This window comes from Sciurus carolinensis, chromosome 10 (assembly GCF_902686445.1).
Source record: "Sciurus carolinensis chromosome 10, mSciCar1.2, whole genome shotgun sequence".
Taxonomy (NCBI): Eukaryota; Metazoa; Chordata; class Mammalia; order Rodentia; family Sciuridae; genus Sciurus; species Sciurus carolinensis.
Window position 1 is genome coordinate 69,288,227 of NC_062222.1, and position 24,976 is coordinate 69,313,202.

A 24,976-nucleotide genomic window follows, 5' to 3' on the forward strand; every position below is an offset into this window, starting at 1 on the left:
AATGACTGATGCTGGTGCCACCTCGGCAACACCCAAAGGCTAGCTCACCTCAGCTTCATGTTGCACTAGCAACTTTGGATTCTGGATGAATAAGACCAAAGAGATTCATCTAACTTGATCTTGGGGAAACACACAAGGAATCAGTGAGCAGAGACCATGGCAGACTAACTGTGACCCTTAGGTCAAAAGTAAACAATGGAAAATTTGTATATTAAAGAAATAGTACAATAATACATAAGTATCTCTAGAGCTATAACACACACAGCAAAAATGGAGGGAAAGGGATTAAAACAGGCACCATAATTTCAGCCCAAGTTAAATAAACACAAAAATGGCAAACATCTGAACTCTTTAGTAGTCCAGTGGAGAATAGATCTTTATTGCCAGGCACAGGGGTGCACACCTGTAATCCCAGCAAACCTGAGGTAAGAGGACTGCAACTTCAAGGCCAGCTTCAGCAACTTAATGAGACCCTACTCAAAATAAGAACTTTTAGAACTTGATGTAGTTCAAGGATAAAGTGTCCCTGGATTCAATCCATATTACCAGAAAAGAAAATAACAACTCTTTATTAGTATTGCTTTTTAATATTCTAACCTACCAAAATTTATTTTAGCTGGGGAGATAGCTCAGTCGGTAAAATACTTGCCTTGCAAGCACAAAGCCCTGGGTTCAATCCCCAGTACCGCAAAAAAAAAAAAAAAAAAAAAAAGATTAATCCAAAATTTATTTTAAAGTTAAAGATGTCTCACCCTAGTCAGCATTTTCATCTTATACATGTGTGTAGGTGTGCACACGCACACACACGTATATACATACATGTGCATACAAAATTTTCCCAGGAAGCAAATGTATAGAGAAAAGACAAAACAAAGCATACAACATTCACACTGTCCTATAATTGAATCTAATGGACATGTCAAAATTCAGCTTCAATTTGATCTGAACAGGTGTGTATTTAAAACACTTAAGTTTCCTGGAAATACCTTTATTCAAAACTGCACACTCTGTTATTGTTGAGGTGGGACCAGGAAGTTGGGAGATATAACAAAAAGAATTAAAGGTATCCATAAAATCTGCACCCACTAGCACATTCTGCACATGAACAACTAGACCTGCTTTTTGGTTTTCAGAACATTAAAGGATGTCTAACAACTAAACCCAACATTACTGCTCTGTTTTAGCACAGATAGAGAAATGAATGCTGTTTTTACCTGAGAGAAAAATACAACAAGATATTGTGGTTTCAATTTTTTACATGTATTATTAGAAAAAATAACAATTACATAATGAAGGTAAATTGATGGAATAGCATTATGATTATATTAACTCTAGACAAATAGTCCCCTCATTCTACCTATCGCTGGCATGAAAATGGTAATCCAATTAAAATACGTGGCAATCAATGAAATAATGAAGTACACTGTATAGAAGCAAAAATAAAATAAAAATGTATCCGCTGTTCCAAAAGAATGAATGAGGTCAGAAAGTTAGACCTTCAAGACACTGAAAAAACTTTTGGTATTCCTAATCACTTAACATTTAACCTAGATTTCATATCGCCAAAGATACACTTAAAAAAAAAAAAAAAAAAAAAAAAAAAAAACAACTTGATGAACCAAAACTGAAGAATTTTTTCTAGAGCTTATCTATAGATTAGCAACATTGACCTTACCCGGATCCTCGTGAAGAACCTCCATTAACCCATTTAAAATTCTAATAAGGTCTTGGGTTCTTCAGTTGGTTAAATTACTATGAATTTTCCTAGGAGTTCCTTTATGGAGCAGAAGTGTTTCAAAGTGGAGCAAGGGTTCTATTCCAACTACATAAGAATATATCTTCTTTCAAAAGTCCCAGTCAGGTGTGATGGCACACACCTATAATCCCAGCTACTTGGGAGGTGGGAGGATAACATGTTTGAGGCCAGACTGATTAACTTAGCAAAACCTTAAGTCAAAATTTAAAAAATTTTTGAAAGATTTGTAGCTCAGTGGTAGAGTGCTTGCCTAGCCTAAAGTGAGGCCCTGAATTCAATCCATGGTACTAAAAAATGAGCAACAACAACAAAAAACCCTAAGCAACCCTGTTCACAATGCAAATAATTGAAAGTGATCAAATGCTCAACAACAGAAGTCCAGCTACCATGCCTGCATACCACAGTTATGTTATGCAGACTTAGTAGTATAAAACTGCACTTTTATGGAAAGATGCTCAAGATAATATACTTTGAACTTTTTTCCTTAGAAATCATTTCATTCAGGAAAAACTGCCATAATAACTAACAGGAATTCAACAAACCCTTCACTCAAATACCCCAAACATTAGCACTTGTTTTTATTTTTCTCTCCTACCCATCTTCATACCCACATACAATGAGATCTCTCTGAGATTAAGTTACTTACTGCCCCTTTACTCTTAAATACTTCTATGATTACCAAGCCACTTTTGAAGCCTGCATTTAAAAGAGGGCAGTTACAAAACAGTCTGTATAGTATGAGCCCATTTTATGTTCCATGTGTCTGAGATTCACATCTCCAATTTTCTGCCCATCTAAATTAGAGGCAAACCAGAATAGGTCTTTCAGGTGTGACTGCAAAGAAAGATCTGTAAGGACAGGCTGTCTCATTTAAAGAACAACAACTTGGTACCTCCAAGTTGGCCCCTGGAAGGAGACTTCCTAAGAGGGAAGAAGGGGTTGTTGGAATAACCATGGCATGCTAATCCCATTCTTAAAATACACATTTCCCAAAGGGTCTCCAGCTCAATACTGTCACTCCTACAAAGCAGAACCAGGCTTTCCTCTTAACACTGTGACCAAAGAACAATTAGTCCTGGCTAAGTCTCTCTGTAACACAGCTGAGATTCAAGAGATGATTTAAAGAAAGCAACAACAAACATCTGTAACAGTATGGATCAGGATGCTCTAGTTAGCAGGTCCTTTCTGTCTAGTTCTCCCTCAATGGTATATGACGACACTAACTCTACTATGACCACAAATCTCACTGCTGTCTCCCACCCTCAATATCTAGGTTCCTAAGCTAGGTGGGCTCTCCCCTCTGCCTATTTGTGGTCACTTCACATATCTGGTTTCCTGTACAGAGAACAACCTCCTAGCAGGGACCTCACTTCCCCTCTGGGGTATGGCCTTAACACAGGAATCATAATTCTACTCAAATTTTTAAATGTATATTCATTCATTCATTTATACTTGGGATTGAACCCTAGTGTGCTTTATCACTGAGATACATCCCCAATCCTAAATTTTTTTTTAGAGATAGAGGCTTGCTAAGTTGCTGAGTGTCTCATGGAGCAATTAATTATTGAATGCATATTGCATTAAATTCTGTACATAAATTAATTGTTCAATGCAGTTATAAAATCAATTACTAGCTTAGCATGAAGGCAAGTTACTACACTAAATGTGCCCATCAAATGTAAGACACATTCCTATTACAGAAGTTTTAAAATGGAAAAATAAAGTCTCAGTAATGTTGAAAAAGCTCAATTCTCAGATCAACCTTTGTTATAGGTAATACCTCAGTTTTTAAAACAAGGAGACTGGAATTGCATGCCTATGGTCACACAAAAATTCTGAAGTGGATAAGCCTGGCTTCAGAATCCTATCAAACTGACCTTCCAAAAAGTCCAACATTTGCACAGGAGACTAACATTTCAGCTTCTTAGGAGGTGGTGTGAATCCAGTCCTCCTCTGCATGACCAAAGTCCTATTTTAAAGACCAATGTCTTTCACTGGTTTCTACCAAGCATTTTGGTATTCATATTTAACTGCCTGTTACCCCTAGAAGTGCTTCAGACCAGAAAAGGCAATAAGTTCACCTGGGTCTGATTTCTCGCTCCTCCTGGAATGACACTGTGAAACCATAAAGAAATGCATTGATACTAAAATATGCTGGTGTCTTCTAAGCATGATACAGTTTGTTTATAAGCTAAAAAGAACTGGATGGGGAAAAGGCACCTCACCAGTGAGACAGGAGGTTCTTGGCAATATTATATTTTAAGCCTCTCAAGTTTCAACAGAGCAGCATTTTTATAACAATGCTATTCTCAAAAAGGCTTAGTTATCACTAACCAGGAAATACGGGGAGCAGCATGCAGAAGAGAGAAGCCAAAAGAGCTTAGATCCCAGATCTGGCTCAGATGCAGATGCACTCTGCAGTCCTGGATAAGATTCAACCTCTTTAGGCGTATTTCCTCATTTGATAAGGGATAATAACACCAAACCTAACCACTTCACATGGTTGGTATGAAGGTCAAATGTGAAAACACAGGGAAAAAAAAAAAAAAAAAGTATATATATATATATATATATATATATATATATATATATATATGGAATACACAATGCCAACATTAATCACCAAAACAGTCTTCAATAGTGACAGTTTAAAAAAAAAAAAAACTCAAAAGGTTCACTATGTGAAGTTTAACTTTTAAAATATTAAGAAAAATGGCTATTTTTCTTAAAATATGTCACCTCTTGGATTACTGTTCAGTTTTTGATTATCTACTTGCTGTTTACCTACCCCCAAATGCCTGCAACCCTCCTACACAGCCTTCAGGATGCATGTGAAAACCATCCTTTGGAAAACATTCTGTTAGCCACTCCCTTACCCCTCAGTTGTCCAGATGTTCTGATGTTCAGAATGCTGTATTCTGTCAATGTATCATCTCTGCTGCTTCTAGGTTACAAGTTCCATGAAAGCAGGGGACAGTCCGACCTCACTGACTCATCAGTCACATGCTGCCTGCCTCACAGATGCCACCGAAAGCATTTGCTGGTATGTTTTCACCCTCAGAACTCAGAGTTCGAAAATAAGTTTTTAACATTTAGGGCTTTAAAACTTAGTAGATGCTGCAGGTGTTTGAATTATAAATGACCATCTTAACAGACTAAATGGAAATAAAACATACTAGAGATAAAAGGAAATTGTTTTGCATTGCCTTCTCCTGGAAAATATTTAAATTACCCCAAGAAACTCTTTTTCCCATATCAGTCTGGCAAACAACCAAAAGACTAACAATACTGTACCTATGAGATGTGGGGAAATAGGCATTTGAACACTGGGACTGGTGGGAGGGCAAAGTGGTATAAGCTCCAAAAATATCAGTTTAGCAATAGCTACCAAGTTCTAGTTACATATTCTCTTTGACTTACAGCACTGACTTCTACATGTCCAAAATAACTTCAGTTTGCAAAGAATAAGACAGTATAAACAATCTAAATGTCTATCTGCATGTAACTAAGAACACTAAGGTACACATCACTTTCAAAGAAATACTATGCAGCTATGACGAACAACGAAGAAGCCTTTTGCATACTGATTTAAGGGGGTAATCTCTAAAAAATATTGTTGGGTAGGAGAAAAACAAAAAAGGTTCATTATATGCCAGCATTTGTATGAATGAAAAAGTGTCAGTGAGACAAAAACAATGTACACAGAATTGATGACTATGTACAAAATACCATTGGGAATAATGGTAGCATGTCCTCAATTACTTCTGTGTTTGCATTTTATTTTCCTTCCTCCATGTCACTTTCCTTCTTCCAAACACCTATACTCAATCTCCCCAGCTCAGTTCTCAGTGCTCTGGGCTCGTCCCATCCAATACTTTCTACCCAGAATTGCTGGTTATATATTCACAAGCAGCCTTACCCAGTACACCCAACTTGCAGTCAAGGCCTGGCCCCAAGCTTGCTTGCTAAATCACTCTTGCTCCCCAAACTAGACTACAAACAGGGAGAGCATGTTTTGATTCTCTTCTCTTCTTTTTTATCAAACTTAAATACTCATCAGACATATTTGAAACACACAAAGCCTTGTAGTATTGTTAAGAGGAAGATATAAATTTAAGGCATATTAAAGTCAGGGTCATGCAAATAAATACATGGGTTTATACAGAGACACTATAATCACCATTTCTAAGAGGCAGATTAGAGGAGACCAAAAATCTTGGCTGAGCAAGGTTTTGACATAAAATTAATTGCATTCTGTGAATATGCAATAAATTCCCTGAACAGCTAAGCCTGTTCCAAGAACATGCTCATAACTGCTGGGTGTGCCTACTTCAGCTGGAACAGGTATAAAAGGACCAGCAGTACTGCTTCTCCAGAAGCAACACACCCGCAGGGCAACTATGTGAATGTCTTACCTCCGCACCCAGAATTTTAGGGTAAGAGTTTTTAAGATCCCTGGACAGATATACAAGCATGCTTATAGACCAAATTAAAACAAGAACAACAACAACTTTGCTAGAGGTTGTTAATATGGAAGGAGGGATATTACACTAGACTATAAGGAATAAGTCACCTTAGACTGTGTTATCAAGTAAATTGCAAAACCAATTTTATTTTTTCTTTTTTTTTGGTGCATTATAATTATACATGATAGTGGAATCCATTACTGCACGTAAAACTAATTTTAACTATTAAATTCTCCCTTAAAATTGTTCATCTCACTTCATCCTTCCCCAGATATTTTCAAATAACTAGACATAGCTTCCTCAAGGCAGGAGCTGGGATTTAGTCAGCTCCGTATTTTCCAAGCCTTATCATAATTCTTTAATGTAGATAAGCAATTAATATCTGGGAAATGAATGACCTTAATTTTGTCATCTCATGGCACTGCAAATGAAATTTAGAAACATAAGCCAACCAAAAAGGAATTATGGAGTTATCTTATTCTGAAATCTCAATTTTTTCCTGGGAAGCAGTATATGTATACTCATATTTGTAAAACTCCAGACAACTTCAGAGAACAAAGGTATGTTTTAAGATACAGAAATCTTCAATTAAAAAAAAAAGTAATATCTATTTTACTTACAATCCGTCAATCACCACCACTACTCTAATCAGATGTTTTCACTTACAACAGTTGCCCAAATGCCGTTTAAGGATGTGAATTTCCCATAAAGTAAAGTTTCACATGTAAGAGTAACAGCAGATCTCTGGTTGGGAAAATCAAGCCGTACACTTGGGTGGGGTGAAGGAAGGGTGTGTCTCTCCGTGAGACAGGAGATTAAGAAATACTCCAAGATAAACACTAAGAGAGAATACTGGAAGTATGGAAGATATACTAGCACCCCAGTTCATTTAATAAGTGAGAGACTATATCCCTAATTTTTTTAAGTATACTTTTACATAAAATGTTGTTTTATAGGCAAACTACAATATTTCCTATTTTACTAAAGTAAAAATAGGCTCAAAATGAAAAAAAAAAAAAACTAAACTAAAATGTTACTGACACCTACAAAACCTTATAAGGAAGAAGTCTCTTGAAGTATCTGTCTTTTAAGATCAATATGAAGGCTGAGTGCAGTGGTCCACAACTGTAACCCCAGCTACTCGGAAGATTGACACAGGAGGATCTCAAGGTCGAGGAGAAATCTCAACAACCCTCTCTCAACATTAAAAAGATAAGAAGGGTTGAGGATGTAGCTCAGTGGTAGAGCACCCCTGGGTTCAATCTCCAGTACTGGGGCGGGGGGGTAGGAATCAATATGAACAACTGGAAAAATTTATTGTTCAGTTCTAGTTACTTTGATTATACAAATGAAACAATTTGCTCTAGTTAGTGTCATAAAGATAATTTATTTTTCTAAAGCATATAAAAATTTCTAAAAATTCAATTTGTATTATGTGAGCTAGTTACTTGAAACATTCTGGTAATTCTGTTTTGAGCTCTGTTAAAAGACATCTTATATCATTATAAAATCTAAGGATTCTAGTTCTTGAGATCTGGTTTAAATAACTGAAAACCAGAAGTAGCATTCTCTACATACACAACTGTCTTGAACACTCCCCCAGATACAAATATGCAAATAATGAGGGAGAAATAAAAGTGCTGGTTTTACTAGTTTTACTGCTAGTAAAATTACTACATATCCTGAGACCATATGTGCATTTACAATTTTGAATGTCTGCAAGGAAGGTTTCAGGTACAGTCACATGAATCAGTACCTATTTAAAACTACTATTTAGTGCTGATGCACTATATGGAGAAATATTTTCAGTACTTATTATTTATGATGATATATCAACTAACTTCATAGTGCAACAGTTATGAAATTGGGGTATACCTGGGATAGATTTAAATTCACTTAAAGTTCCAGTACCTGGCTGGAAAATGGTTTTAAAAAACAACAACAAAAAAAACTTATCACTGTTTCAGAGTAAATACATCTAATCTGAGTTACTCACCAACTTCCTAACTATTAGACTGTGATCTATTACATTCGCTTTATATTAGAGGGAATCAGAAATCCCCTGATGGTCTCAGGCTCTAAAACACTGTGCCTTTGATGAAAAATCACACGAGGCCCCATGAAGCCCATTGTGGGCGAAGCAGCCATGAATGATTTAGTAAGAAGGGCTAAAAAGACACCATTTAAAAAAAAGGAAAAAGCCCCACAAAGAACAAGTCTAGACATTCCATCCCAGTGGTAATAAACTGACAAGGTCTTTCAATTGGCCTCAACTATCCGATCTTCCCCTTCTCACAACCAATTCTACTTACGAAAACAGTCTTCGGAGTATTTGGAGGAAGGACTTTTTTAATTTTAGAGTGGAAACATCAATTGTGGGAAGTATGAGCAGCCTTCCAACTGCAATCCCTCTTTACAGGGAGAATGTGGACCTGCAGTGGGATCTGCTGTCTGCAAACTCTCCATCTCCAGCCTGCCCTACACACGCGCTCACTTGCTCTCACAAATCATATTAACAGACGGCTCCAGGTCTAAAACAACACTACTAAATTACTTAGTCAACCATGACAGGATTTATAGATACATAAACCTGTATTGCTGCTCCCTCTTTAAAGTGTATGTGTCTATCAAATTTAAGTGGCAAACACTGTTCAGGAGCCATGTCTAATTCTGTTTCACAGAGGGCCTGGACATTTTTTTCAAAGCTGAGCAGAAGCTAAGACTACCAAGGTGCCAGGGGAGGAGAAAACCAAAAACTTTCCATCAGTTTCTGGAGGAGGTTGAAAGAAACTGAAGTCATAGGAATATGATAAACCATTTAATCCATGCTTTGTCTAAAAGGACATAAAGATTTTATCCTGGGCTTATATTCCAGCAGCCTCCTCTGGGTTAGGTGTTGGTTGTCTGTCTCCTGGCATCGATTGTTTTGAAAAACAAAAACCAGAATCCAGTAGGAAAAAAAGGAAAAGAAAATTACTGAAGTGGTAAGCTAGAGGCATGAATACTCTGAGGAAACAAACCAAGCTTCAAATTGCCCGAGGGGATTAGTGATACTATGACAAACACAGAAGAGAAAAGGCAAATAGAGATGACTTGGCCCTTCAGGTCTTAAATGTGAACTATTTCAACAAGTTCCTCTTCTATTTTTTTTTTTTTTTTAACTTTAATGCTGAGTAACAGACAACCAGGTTAATTGTTAGTGCTAAGAAAACTAATCTAGAAATGCACAGCTCTTACTATCAGAACATTACAAAGTATTATAATCATTTATATAATCCTATCAAAGAACATCTAAACTTAAGGGCCTATTTCACTTTTCTACTACCTATTAAAAACCAGATTCAGTCATTAAACAACTATGAAAACTTAGTAATTTCACTGAATCCCAAATAAGAGTTAATCTTTTCTTGCATTATGTTTGTATATAAATTTTTTCTGGGAGTATACACAAACTGCATCAGACTTCCAGCAAAGTTTATCTGATATATTAACTTAACAAACTGGTGAAAAGTGAAAATATATTTAATAACAAACTTTTGAACAAACAACCACTCGATGAGCACCAATACTTATCTATCCATTCAGATATTTATTTATTTAGCAGTAGTAGTTAGTGGGAGATAGAATCTATTTATTTGGAGATAGAATCCTTGCTAAGTTGCCAAGGCTGGTCTAGAACTTGGGGTCTTTCTGCCTCCGCCTGCCAAACACTTGGGATTATAGGCATGTGTCACCATATCCACCTTGTTGTTTTTAAATAAATACAAAAGGCAGAGTAGATATATACATAAAATAGTTATTTTTAAAATTTCTTCTAAATAGGTATTTAATATATGACAAAGAAAATTGCTTATAAAACAAATGTACTCTAAAACCTTCTGAATATAAAGTTCTTATAATACACACATCATAGTTCTAAAAGTTAGGGAACATTAGGGTTTGTCCCCATCTTGAAATATGAGGCAGTCAGTCACTCTTCTCAAATCTTTCTCCATTTCAATATAATTCTCTCACCACCTGTTTCTCTCTTCCATATGGACATACATATGGGCACAGGCAATGAAAAAGTTTTAAAAAGTAACCCAGGGCACTTGACCCTGGAGTCCAACCTCCCAAGTGTTTCAAGGCACAACATAACTCAATCACATTCTTCAAACTCTTACATTTACTGTCTTTCTCATTTTCTACCTTTCCTCCTATACTTTCCTGAATACAGAATCTAGATGCCAGAGAAGAGATATGGAAAACAGTCAACCATTCTCACAGTAAAAACAAAAGCAACTCCCTTTGAAAACTGCCTTTAAAAGCTGGGAGGGTCACACCAGCAGAGGTAAATTACGTCTCAGTTGTACATGAATCCAACTCTGGCCCTCCTGAATATTTCACACACCTGGCACACAGCCCATGGGAAAACACTTATGGAGCCCACTGCACTTCCTTCCTGACATCATAATCACGTGGCCAACTGGGGAGATAGAGGCGGACACAGGCCTCTTTAAAAAAAAAAATGTTTTAAGGTTCTTTTAAATTGAATTTATTAGTATATAGTAATATCCTCCATAAAATGAGCTGCATCATTTATATAACCACAATCAAACTAAGCTGCCCTGGCATGAACAATACAGTAAGTGAACCTGAAAAGACTTAACTATTCAGAAGCCAATCTAAATCTTATCTGTTTTCTCATTTCTTTTAGGTCTACTTTTAAGAGGCATCTCAAATAGTTGTTTCCTTAATATTTCTTAAAAGCGTTTTATAGAATGAAATACACCAGTTTTATGGACTTAACTAGAATCCTGACTTAAAAAAAAAAAAAATCACTTTTGGGGACCTTAAAGACACCAGAAAACTGTTGCCTCTTAAAACTGCTTATAATAGGTCCTCCAATTAATTTTATGACAGTCTCTACTCAAAAAAGTCAAAAGAAAGTTTAAACTACATTCAATCAAGGACGTAATTAAACAATAATTATTTGGGGATTCTCTCTCCTTTTTCACTGTGCTCTGGGTGATTTCACTACAGCTAAACCATAAAGTAAACAAGTTCCATCTTCTAAGAGAGAAAAATGGAAACACTGTCATCTTTTATTAGCTTTTCATCACATAAATTTACACCCCAGACAGATGCAGACTATGTGATCACAAACTCTGCTGAATAATAAATCAGTAAGAACATGAAGATGAAAGTACACTGAAGCTTCTCTAGCATACCTGCCTGCATTCAAGTGAGATTATTTTGAAATTTCCCTAGACCGATGAAAAGCAGTACTACCTATATGTTAAAACGTGGGTAGGAGGCTCCTGGATCTTTAAAATCAGACTTAAATTCTATATTCAAATACATTGCCAAAAATATGTTGTAATTTTCTACAAATACAAAACTTTATTTTCTCTACTGTTGCTCCCATTTTATTTCATAAGAGAGGGAGGGAAGGAGGCAAGAAGAAGGGAAACAAGGAGAATCCATAATCCAAACCGAGAACCATCGAATCTCAAGAGGTATTCCAAGCCTCAAGAGGCAAACCAAAAAAAAAGCCACCCCACCACACCTGTGTGCTACCTATCATGTGTGTACAAAAGGAGGGACATGGGAGGGGCCAAATACCTATGTCTGGAAAGCTATTTACCTTATTTATAAAATCATACACAGCCACACTAAAGCACAGAGGTTTCTCCGATGCCAACCACTAACAGGGGGCAAAAGAAAAGGTGAAAGGAGGAGAAAGAGACACACTCAAATTCTGAGGTCTCACACTCTTGCCTTATTTCATTATGCCCAGGTCCCCACCTGACCGTCAGGTTGCATACTTACTGTGGGGCAGCTGAACACTGGGGGGCACTTACCTCCGTGAGCATGTCTTAATGCCTTCCTACATGGCAAAAAAGATTTCCTGTTTTCACACATCCCCTTGCCAGCCCTACTCGATGCCACTAGGCCACTGTCGTGTGTGCTGGCGACTGCGATGGTGGCCCTGACACAGAGAACTTTGCATGTCTTCCCTGGTACTGAGCCATAAGAAGCAGCAAGTGCTCCCAGGCACAACTCCCCTGGCTCTGCTCCTAAAAATGCTCTCTCAAGTACACCGTTGCTTAGCAATATTTGCCTTCCCCCTGTACATTTGAAATTGGCAACATCTGTCCCTTTGGCAATTTTGACTTCTGCAAAGCACCATGTGTATAGTTTAAAAACATACGGCTTTACGAAATGGGCAGCCCCCCGCAACTCCTCCTGCCTTTCTGCAAAGCCAGCGATGTAAAGACTCCAAAATGGTTTTACTCTTTAGTTTGCTTTCAAGGCCAATAGAACAATCTACAGGATTTAAGGCAGCTGGTAGCATATAAGCAAAATATTTAGGCCACCAGTGGGAGTTCCTATTAAACTCCAACTAATAAGTACTGTGTCTACACAATTACACCTGAGGATGTGTCTGAAATAAAAATCCCATCTACTTAACAATTTCTTTCAGAACTAATTCTATCACAAGGCATTGTGTGCATTAGTTAAGATAAAAATCCAGGGCTAGGGATATAACTCAGTTCGTAGAGAGCTTGCCTGTCAAGCACAAGGGCTTGGGTTCAATCCCCAGGACTGCAAAAAATAAAAATACAATAAAATAAAACAAATAAATAAAGGCAATTCACAGAATAAATACTTTTTTTTTCTTTTTGGGGTGCTGGAGATCAAACCCAAGGCCTCACATGTGCTAGCCACGCATTCTGCCACTGGACTATACACCCGGCCCACGGCACAACAATTTTCATGCTATTACAGCCCAACTTCAGAAACATAAATATATAGATACACACACAGAGCACATTGATAAAAGAAATTTATAATTGCATGGAAGCCCAAAAAAAAAAAAAAAAATCATGTAACTTCAGTATTATGGATTTCAAAAGAAATGATCCTAAGGTTTCTAAGTTTCTTTGTATTATTTATTCCCCAACCTAGTCACCTTAGTATTTTATGTAGGTTACTCATTAACATTAAAGTTGCTCATAACAATATAATTTTATACATAAGGAAAAGTAACAAAAAAAATTATAACTTTTATGGGTAGTATTCTAGTTCTACATGAGAGTTTACTTTTTACCTAGCACATTGATGGGAAAATAATAATCAGAGTGAGGAAAAAGCATAAAAATCCACCAAGAATTGAAATAGGCTCTGTGCATTCAAACTTTGGCATGTGGATATTTTTTTTGTTCCTTTAAACAAATCAGACTACAATTTTCTTTTTAGCTTAAGCCAAACCAATTTTTATGTATTATAAACACATGTTTTCAAAGAAATTCGACTGGAACTCAGTTCCAACTATAAAGGACAGGCTAACCTGTTTGTTCTCATCAAGTCTTTAACTGAATGCTTACAGAAGCAGAAAAGACTGGGTGATAGCTGTTGACACTGAAAATACACCCAGCAGGTCCTTGACCCTGTGCATTTAGCAATGTCCCTGAAACCCCACAACATGCATGAATTTATAATCTTGCTTAAATACAAACATCCATTCAACACTCTAGAATCCAAGTTTCACCATAGGCCATCACTCTCTACTTGCTGAATACAACAGTATTTCTTGTTAAGTTATCCTTTATTGCATGTTATGGTAGAAACACAAGCAGACTTTGAAAATTGAGGGATTCAGAAATTTCAGATGTTTGTCAAGGTCATCTACTGTTCTGGTTATGCACGGTAGTGTTTATGAGGAAGATTCTCAGACAAGTGAGCTTCCAACCACAGCTCTACCATGGATCAACTACTCAGCTCACTGTTTGGGAACAGCCTGAACATAATGCTTGGACATCAAGTACATACCTCATAAAATATAGATGTGATCATTTTTATCACTATCTTCCAGGGATATGAAAGTCTCACTCCTTTCCTTTCTTCCATTCTGCTATTTTCCCTTTTCTCCTCCTCCTTGATGAAATAGCCAGATACCCTTCAGCTCTGAAGAAGCCATCACCTATTTGACACCTGCATGTGCAATACATTCCTAATAAATTCCGAATTAACTGATGTGAGGGAAACATCATAACCTTAGAGGCTGGATACTGGGTTTTGGGGGGCAGTGAGGATAAAGGGAGCTGGGGCAGGGTCTGGGGCGCTGTCCAGCACAAAAGTGCTGAGAAGCACTGCAGGTTTGGTTGAGATTATCTATAAGGTACCTCTTAAGCCAGACCATTGATGGGACAAGGAGAAGAACCAAAAAGCTGTCCCTGTGAAGAGTTCCAGGGTTGAGAGAAGAAAGCAAGGACTAGCCATGTGAGTACTACCCTTCTCCCTGACTGTCGCTTTACAGAGTCTGCAGGGCAGTGACTTGAGTCATTAGAAAGCAAACACTGGAATGTAACCAACTACTGGAGTAAATCTCCATACTGTGGCTTTTGACGTGAATCCTCCTCTTTAGAAAAAATGCCATGAATTTATCCCATGGTGCTAATCAATAAATAAAAATTACAGGCCAATACAGCAAATAAAATACAGGCTGTAAAATCTTTTTATAAAAATCTCTATTGGCTGGGTGTGGTGGTGCATGCCTATAATCCCAGCTACTCAGGAGGCTGAGGCAAGAGGATCAAAAGTTCAAGGCCAGACTGGGCAACTTAGACCCCATCTCAAAATAAAAACTAACAAGGCTGAAGAGTGTTGGATATATATGAAGCTCAGTGGTAGGAAGGCCCTAGTTTCAATCCTCAATACCAAAAGAAAAAAAAAATCATCTTTATTACCATGTAGTGATTGCACCCTACCCTATTCTGATAACCTTAAGGAAATCTTTATGGCCCTTATATTGTCTTCACCTCTGAAAATGTTCAAACAGACTCTAAACCCATTCTCCTTTGAGTCCAGTAAAACTAACAACCTTCAGGACAACCTGCTGGCATAGTCAGAAACACATTGAAAGCAGCTGACACCATAAAAACCTAAAAATATTCCTTACTCAAAAAAAAAAAAAAAAAAAACTTCTTCAGTATGTATTAGCAGCAGCACCTGTTAATAGTAAAAACATGTATTAAAAAGGGTTCAGGAAGAGAGAAGAAAATAAGCAAAATTTTATTTTGTGCTGATTTAAGTTCTTTAAGCAGGAAGAAACCCTTCATTGGTGAAGAAAATGTTTTAAGTCACCTAAAGAAAGCCCTGAAGCTTATTTTTTGGTCTGCGACACTATCCCATCTCTAACTGGAACTTCACACATTCTTTCCTTTACGACTTGAAAGAACAATCCAAAACACACTTCAGTTTTTTCCACATTACTTTGATAATGACACCATATTATAATGTTGCATATTTTTAAAAAGTAGTTTATGATTAACTCACCTTTTTACTTGACTTCATCCTAAGTAATAATATTTTTTAAAAAGGTCAAATATGCTAGTATAATTTTTTTATAATTTATATTAAGAGAAAAAAAGATTATCCCTAATCTCTTCTAGAGACAATCATGTACTAATCAATACCATAAGAACCAAAAGCAAAATTAGCACTTTATTGTTTATAGTTCCATATCATAAGTTTTTCCAATGTTTGTCATCACGCCCAAATATAACTGAAAGTCCTTTATTAGGTAGAACCTGACACATATAATTCTCCAACTAATATAATCCAGGGAATCCTAAAGATACAGCAGGTACTCAATACTCTCACTAGTGATACAAAATACTTAAGTCTTTTTACTAAAAAAGCACATTTTAAAATTGACTAAAATTAAATCCATGACATAGAATATCATTACTTCACCAAATAACTAAGAGACACCATCATACTAAGCCAAAACATTAGGATCCTTTGTGACATTCTGGCGACTTCTAAGCATAGCTGTAAGGTCAATAAAGACAATTTGAAGATGCATAATATATAATTATATAATATATAATTTTGTTCTATATGTCAAGGGAAGGTGATACCTCATACAGTTTACTACAGGTAGCCACATATATCTCATCTAATTTTCAGAAAAGTCCTGTAGCTCAGGTAGTACTGCAGCATTTAAACATGAAGGAAAATGAACCCATATTCATGAAAGGGCTTAATGCCAGGGGCACACGACTATAAACCCAGCGGCTCAGGAGGCTAAGGCAGGAGGATCACGAGTTCAAAGCCAGTCTCAGCAAAAGCTAGGCACTAAGCAACACAGTGAAACTGTCTCTAAATAAAATACAAAATAGGGCTGGGGATGTGGCTCAGTGACCCAGTGGCCCAGTGGCCCTGGGTTCAATCCCCAGTACCCATAAATAAAAATAAATTAAATAAGTAAATAAAAGACTTGAGGAAGCAAATTCACTTCTTTGTCCCAACTCTTCCTCCACATGAAGACACAGCAATCAGTTATTTCATCTGCTTGGCCCCTTCTATCATAAGGATGCAACAAAAGGCACCATCTTGGAACCAGCAAGGAACCTGTCACCATTCACAGAATCTATTAGTGCCTTCATCTTGGATGTCCCAGTCTCCAGGACTGTGAGGAATATATTTCTATTATTGATAAATTGTTTAACCAAAGATATTTTGCTATAGATGCACAGACATAACAATCCACTTCCTCACTACATATACAGAAAAACTAATCCTACTTGATGGAGGCTAGCAAACCATATTCCATCATTTTTCACAGAGCACTCTAAATGTAAAGTTATTGTGTAGGCTAACACTGTAAGTGTTTTGTTTTGTTTTTAAACTAAGGTATGAACAAGTAGCTAAATCATACATTTAAAGGATTACAGGAAAACATCTACATATTTGGATACAAGGTCAAAAGAAGCCAAGCAGATTCTACTTTACATAATTTCTTTTAAATGCTTGGAAATCAATCACTTTTACTTTAACTAGACAAAATTACACACATTTCATCAGACATCTTCCTGAAAAGACATGTCCTTTGAAGGTCTAGGTTCTCATTTTTTGAGTCTACAATATGAAGAGCAGTCACATGAAGACATCTTTTAATTCACAGAATAAGAACAGCAATATTCACAGGGGTTAAGAAGCTGAAAGAAAGGCCCAGGGGGGTTTGTACAAGACAAGGCATGTGCTCTAAGAGGTCAACTAATCACTACTTTGTAAGAAAGCAAGACCTTTGTTTCCAATGCTTCCGATTTTTAGTGAAAAACAGCAAAATTCACATTCCAATGTGAAATATAGTAATTTGTAAATGTTGGCAATTAAATATGCCATTCAAGGACCCCACCCCACCCCCCAAGATGGGTAACCACTCTTCATGGTTAGCTTTAATTCTTCCTTCATCACAAGACAGGGATGGGGAAATAAGAGATCAGGAGATGTGTTCATGTTTATGCTAAACATGGCCCCAGTTTTACACAGGAGATATATTATGGATATCTTCCATTGGTCCAAAGAAGATTCTGAACAGACACTTTGTTCTGGGGACAAAGTGTGAGGCAGCCTCGTTGCTTACTGCTATGGTCTCCTCTAAGGTTGGCACAAGCTCCTGCCAAAGTCTGCTTCAGTGGATTGGCACAGGCAGCCCAACAGATCACTAGGAACATGAACCAAGCAGGGAAAACAAACCACAGTGTATTACTTTACATGACTTGTATGGAATAAATCTGTGAAATATAGGTGAGTCATAACATAATAAAAAGACTCAATTAGGTTCAGAACAATAGACCAGTGTTTTCCCCTGTCTTTGCAATAGTTCACCAGGATCTTGACAGAATATTAGGAAGATAAAAGACCCTGGGCTCTGTTTTACCTTTTACTGCAAGATCATTAATCTTACTAGAAAATTCAGCCCAGGTTGCAGTCAGACATTTTCAGGGTCAATGATTCTTCAGTTACTAGGATACCAGCTAATGATACCTTTGCGGTGGAGGAGTAAATGCCCCACCCAACTCTGTTGGCTCATTCCCAGAAAAAGTGACTCACTCAATGGCAAAATATTTAAGACTGAATCTTTTTCTAGATCAACAATTCTATTACATGTATCACTTATTTTTAAAAAAAGTAAAGGAAATCCTGTGTTTCATTTAACAGAGGAAAGCACCTATATACATGACAGGTACATAAAATCCATTGCTCTCCAATTTTTATAGCATATAAAATCATCTGATTAATCTTCAGACTCACTATTGAGAAGTATAGCAATTATGAAGCTGGAATTCAATTAAGAACTGCTAATGAATGGCTTAGGTTGCCTATTTTCAAGTACACATGTAGGAACGCCTACAACAACTTAAGAAATACTTAGGTTAAAAAGAGTAAAACAGTTTCTTAAAAAAAAAAAAATTATTGACCTTAGCACCAGTTTCCCAGTCAACTATCCTAAGTTGGAAATTCAGTCCCACGTGTTACTGTTCCCCCTGTACCATTCGGTCCCACATTAAAAAAGAGATTTTCTTTTTTTTTTTTTTTTTTTTTGTTTATTTTTTTATTTTTTTATTTATTTATTTTTTTATTATTTTATTGTAAACAAATGGGATACATGTTGTTTCTCTGTACATGGCGTAAAGGCATACCATTTGTGTAATCATAAATTTACATAGAGTAATGCTGTTTGATTCATTTTGTTATTTTTTTCCCTTCCCCCCCACCCCCAAAAAGAGATTAACTTTCGCACTCCAGATCAACAGTGAATTGGGTTAAGAAATCTTCAAGCTGAGCACAGAATGGAAAAATTCTGGTTTTGCCTCAGGCCTTACTTGTGCTAAACACGAAGGACACACAACTGATATCTGCCTTCAAAAGCAGACCTTGTGGAGAAAGACCCAGACAGAGTGCAACAAAGGGAGAAGAGCTGACAGCAGAGGTCCAAGAAGCAGGGGCACAAAGAAACCCAGCTTCTATGGCCTAACAGGTTGCCGGGGGACAAGGCAGTATGGGCAGAAAAGCTACAACTCAAGACACAGAGACAAGGATGAGTGCTACTAAGAAGGCAAACGAGCCAGGCATGGTGGTACAAACCTGTAATCCTTGCTACTTGGGCAGTTGAGGCAGGAGGCTCATTTGAGCCAGGGAGTTCGAGACCAGCCTGGAAAATACAGTGAGACCCTGTCTCTACGTGCACCCGCCCCCAACTCTATCGAGTGCTGGGGATTGAACCTAGGGCTTCCTGCATGTTAGGCAAGTGCTCTACCACTAAGCCTCTATCTTTAGCCAAAAGACTCCATTTCTTTAAAAAAAGAAAAGTGGCGTGGGCGGGGGGGGGGGGGGGGGGGGATGGGAGGGGCGGGAGAGAGCAAATGACGGTATTTGGATTTTTATCCTGAAGGCAAAAGAGAATGCTAAAAGAACTTAAGACAAATTGATCAATCTTCAACCACTGTTGTGTAGAACAGTGTGGTTCTTTTTTGTCTTAGCAGGGGTCAGGGTGAGAGTTACTGGAGACTAAACCCAAGGGCACTTTATCACAGTTCCAATCCTTTTAACTTTTTTTTATTTTGAGAAAGGTCTGGCTAAGTTGCCCAGGCTGGCCTCAAACTTGTGGTCCTCCTGCCTCAGTCTCCCAAATAGCTGGGATTACAGGACTATACCACTGCTCCCAGATAGTGTGGCAGTTTGAAGAGATGGAAAGGAGGAGGACGATAGGTTAGAAAGATGATCAAGAAAGATGATAAAAATCTGAACTAAAGATGGGGCAGTGAGGGACAAAGAAAAGGAGAAGCTTTCCATGGATCTGAAGTTTCAAATGGACTTTAGATGCCAAACGGATAAAGTAGGTAACAGAAAGAAATTGAGACTGATGATCAGAAGAAGGAAACAGGAAATCATTTTGAATGTGTGAAGAGGTACAGAGAAAGGGAAACACAATGAAATTAATCCATGTTAGACCAGTTGAACCTGAGAAGCATGTGGAAACTACTAATGAAGTCCAGGGGTCAGATGAGCAAAAGGATCTAGAGTTCAGGGGTCTTCTTAGCATTTCTAAGTATTTCAGATTAGAAAAAACCCCTTGGTTTGCCCTCTGCATTTCAGAAGTTGAAACTCTAACACAGACGAGGTCATCTGGGAAAGGTTACAGAATCAGAGAGGGTGCTGAGTGCAGAGTCCTGGGTAAAGGGCAGACAAAGCCACACCCCCACCCCCACCTCACCCAGGGAGATCAAGGCTTGTAAGAAGAGCTGGGGGAGAAGCAGTGATGGTGGGGACCATTGTCAGATGCCACAGAGATATCAAACAGGATAAGGCCTGGGGAGGTTCTTGAACTCATCCATCAGGAGGCTGCTGGTGGCTCCTACCAGCAGAGGCCATGGAGTGCTAAGGGCACAAGACAGACTTGAGAGGGGAAACAGATACCAAGTGTTTACCTACTTCTGTCTCCACAGTCCTGGCTTTTTAAAGGGAACAAAAAGTAGTGATGAGATCAGGACACAGCAGTGGAGAAGGGTTTGTTTTGCTCTGTAAGCTGGGAAAGCTCTAAATGTAACCACAGATGATTAAGAAAGAACTGAGTGTTGGGCAAAGGCAACCAAAAAGTGGCGAGTGGGGAAGAGTTGGAAGTGCAGGAGGAAAAACACCCCCTTCCTTAGGATCAAAGGGTAAAGTAAATGGTGAGTATAGATATAGGTCTGTTTCGGAGTCACTGTAGATAGAAGAACTGAAAGAATCTAAAGCTGTCATCTCAGAAAGGTAGAAAGCAAAGTTTAAAGGCCTCCGTGGAAGGCACAGAGCCACCAACACCAAAATTGAGTTTTAATCATCCTTTCATTTGAATCATCCATTGAATTCTGTATTTGCATTATTCATCAGGTGTCAAAACGACAGCAGAGCCACACAGAAAATCAGAGAGCTCTCAACACTCTGAATGAAAGTTTTTCATGAATCGTCCTTACTCCACAGAAACGCGTTTTGTGATAGATGGAGCATGGTAACTAGGAGCCAGACGTCTGGGTTTCTTGCTCCATTTTGCCACTTACTATCTTAAATCATTAAACTCCTTAGAGACTTGGTTCCATGGCATGTAAAATGGTGATTCATGCAACTGCCCTGCCCAACTCACAAGGTTGCTGTGACAATCGAGAAAGAAACAAATAAGCCAGTGCTTTGGAAGTTAAAAACAAAAGGGCAGTGAAATATTTCAGAAGGCATTAAGTTCTTATAAAGTGAAACATTTACCCCAGAGACTGCCAAGCCATGGGAATGCTTCTTCAGGAAAGAGTCTGTCCAGTCCCAGGACATGAGGCAGGGGAGGGGAACGCTGAGGCAGGGGGTGGAGATTTAACACCCTGGCAAACCGATCCTTAAAAGGCTGGTAACCCCAAATCAAATGCTTTCTTTTCCTGGGCTTCAAGTTTACTTTTGATCCTTTAAAATTGGGGGGAGCCAGGAAATGTTGGGGAGTAATGTTGGCCAAATTATATTGCTATGTGTACATATAAATATGTAACAAAAAAAACCCCATCATTATGTACAAATATAACATACCAATAAAAAATGTGAAAAGAGGAAAAAAATTTTAAATTTATTTTAAAATAAATTTAGGGGACCTTTATTCATGTACAAATCCTAACTGGGAACTCATGGTCCTCTTTTGCTAATCCCACTACATTTCTAAAATATACTCCAATACAAAAGTTAGCAATAGGCTCAGTCTTCCCACCTCCCCAACATCACAAAACTCCTCATCTTGATAACCCTCTATCCAAATTCTCTTTTTCTTACAGCCAGTTCAAAGTTCAACTCAAATCAGTCTCAGCACCCCTCCTGAGCTCTGCATGGAGGCAGAGTTCTAAGCACTGCCTGTGGATTACCTCAGTCTTACAGACCTGCTTCACAGATGAATCAGCTGAGACACAGGGAGGCTAAGTTCCTTGCCCCAGGACTCAGAATTGTAACCCCAAGCTATGCTCTCTGCCATAAAGTCAAAGTAATTTCTCCTTGTCATTAGTGACTGTTGTTCTTGTCTAAATTAGTCAATATGTAACCAAATAACTTCAAAACTGACTCCCTACAGGCTCTCTCCCCATGTCTCAGCTTTGCCTATACCCCAATCTCCTGGAACCCATCAGCCCCACTCCTCCTACTAGACTCCTCTCATGACTTGCTTCTGTGTCTTTTTTCTCCCTAACCCTTTAGCCTGAAGTTCTTTCACCAATACCCAAAGTGCTTCAAAAGTCAACTCTTGGGGAAAAAGAAAAAAAAAAAAAAAAAAAAAAAAAAAAAAGTAATATAATGGTGTGAACTCTGGAGCCAGACTACGTGGGACTAGATTCTGCGTCTCACAGTGATACCTGAGGAAGCTTGGACAAATGAATCCCTGTCCCTCTGTAACTCAATAAAACAGGATGAAGAGAGTGTCTACCACATGGATCACTGTGAGGATAAAGTAAATCCATACACAGCATTCGGAACAGTTCCAGTCATAAAGCAACAGTGGAACAGAGCCAGTATTAAATGGCTAGTATTAACAGTTCCAAACTACCTTTCGCATCCTCACTATTTTGCATTTTTAATGCTATATCACAATAAATTTACTGTGCATGTGTCTCCCAGAGCTCCCTTTATGCCTGGTAGGGTTCCAATGTTTGTTGACTGAAAAGGCAGAAACCTAGAATGTTACAATGTGAATTCTTCTATGACTAAATTATTTCTAACTGGGAAGGTTTTTTTAACATTTTGTGAGGATGTTCAGATAATTTGATGAAAGGAAAAACAAAAGAACTCTTTTACAAGTTTACATGTTCTTACTGGAAGTATCATTATTTAAAAAAAAAAAAAAAGGACTAAGTATACCATAGAATTAAAAAAAAAAAAACTTCTAAAATGAAATAGCTAAGATTTCCTCTAGTGTATTTTAGAACTTGAGCTCTAAGCCAGACACAGGGGTACAAGCATATAATGACTCGGGAGGTTGAGGCAGGAAGACCACAAGTTTTAGGCAAGTCTCAGCAACTGAGCAAGAAGCTATCTCAAAACAAAAAAATAAAAAGAGCTGGGGATGTCCCTCAGTGGTAAAGCACCCCTGGGTTCAATCCCCAGTATGTATATATGTATGTACTAAGAAATACTGAGCTCTCATGACAAACTCCAAGCACAAATATGAAAATGGAAATGTTAATTGTTTTGATCAGTACATGTTGTATACATATGTTTGTTGACCTTATTAACATGTAAAATTATTATGTTAATCAAAGAATTTTTAGGTGCTGGGGTTGTAGCTCAGTGCTAGAGCACTTGCCCAACATGTGTGAGGCACAGGGTTTAATTCCCAACACCACATATAAATAAAGGTCCATCAACAAACAAACAAAAAAATTATTAAAAAAAAAAGTATATTTTCAAAAAAAAAATTTTTAATGTTTAAGGAGTTGGAAATGCTAACTATCCCAATTTGATTATTACATACTGTATACATACATAAATGATCATACTGTGCCCTGTAAATATGCATAAAGTAATAATTTTACAGAATAATTAAAAGATTGAGTTCCAAGGAAAAATAGAATCCATAAAGCTTGAGGCTACAGAATGAGTTCAAGAAATAAACTATCATAGGATGTGTTCCTTCCTCATGCATGCAGTTCAATTCAAAGTTCAAATTCTTTCAATTTCTTAGAATTCTATTATTTGCAAATTGGAATAAAAAAGGTGATTTATCTGAAGGATAGAGCTAGAAATAGGACCTCTAATTACTTAAATACTGAGGCCCCCTAAATTAAACCATTAAGCCTCAAAACGCTTCAGCCAAAGGGATTAAGGAGATTAGAGTGGGCTTGACAAATTACCAAGGGGCTGGGGGAAAAAATGCAAAGAGAAAGTAGGCCAAGCTTAAACAGGAATGAAATGACGTTCAAGAGAAAACTAATGGTGTGTGTGTACCTGAACCTCTCTCTATAAGGGAGAAAAACTGTCAATCTTTGATTTCAACAATTAAAGAAAAGAATAAAATCAGTGTAAAAATATCTGCTTAAAGAGTTCTTAGAAAATGTGAACATGCAGCAAAATTACCCTTGGAAAATAATGATTTTCAAATACTGTAGCTCTTGGCAACTGAAAAGGAGAAATACAAGGCCAAAAAATAAGCTTGTTATGATAACATGAACCAGGATCCTCTCTCGGGAGGAATTCTGTTCAAATGTCTCATGAGTACTGGACACCCCACCAAACAGCCGAAGTCAAAACCACTAACTCAATCGACAGCATTCCCCTTAGAATATCTGATTTTCTGTCTCTGAAGACTAGCAGCTGGCTCAAAATAAAACACAATTAATCTAAGATAAAATGACTCTGGGTGGCTCTGGGAGAGCCTGGGAGAGCGTGCAGTCCAGGCAGAGTCCAAAGAGTTGCACGTCTCCGTCTTGGCAGAATCTGTACTTGAGAGACCCAGGGGAGATCCAATATCCATCTACAAACATCTCAAGTGTGAAAACAACAAGGAGGAACAGGAATTTCTTATCCTGGTACCAAATGTACTTCTGGCATTTTCGAGAAGGAACAGAAAGTAGAAAACAATTCCAATTAATACCACCCAAAAAGATCTTCCAGTTTCAATTTTATGCTTTCCTCATGGGCTACTACTATAAGCAATTCTATTCTTTGCACTAACTCATTTGAAGCAATTTAGAGACTTTCTGAAATATTTTCCTACATTACTTAAAACGTTTCCTTCAGAGTTTTAAAGTGTTTTTCAAAAACTTGCCAGGTTCTAGAAATTAAAAGTGAAAACCTCTACTCAGCACTAACCAACAGTTTCAGAGGTGAGACTAAAAACCTGATTTTTCACCTAAATTCTTTAATTTATAAACACTGGTTGAAGAGTAGAGAGGGTGGGGGGTTAGACACACACACACACACACAC

The 24,976-nt window shown here is 37.7% G+C and overlaps 1 protein-coding gene across 3 annotated transcripts in view; it reads right to left on the reverse strand.

Moving 5' to 3' along the window:
• Window positions 1–24,976, reverse strand: part of Aff1 (ALF transcription elongation factor 1) — a 181,764-nt gene that overhangs the window by 53,262 nt on the left and 103,526 nt on the right. The gene's annotated exons all lie outside the window — the stretch shown is intronic.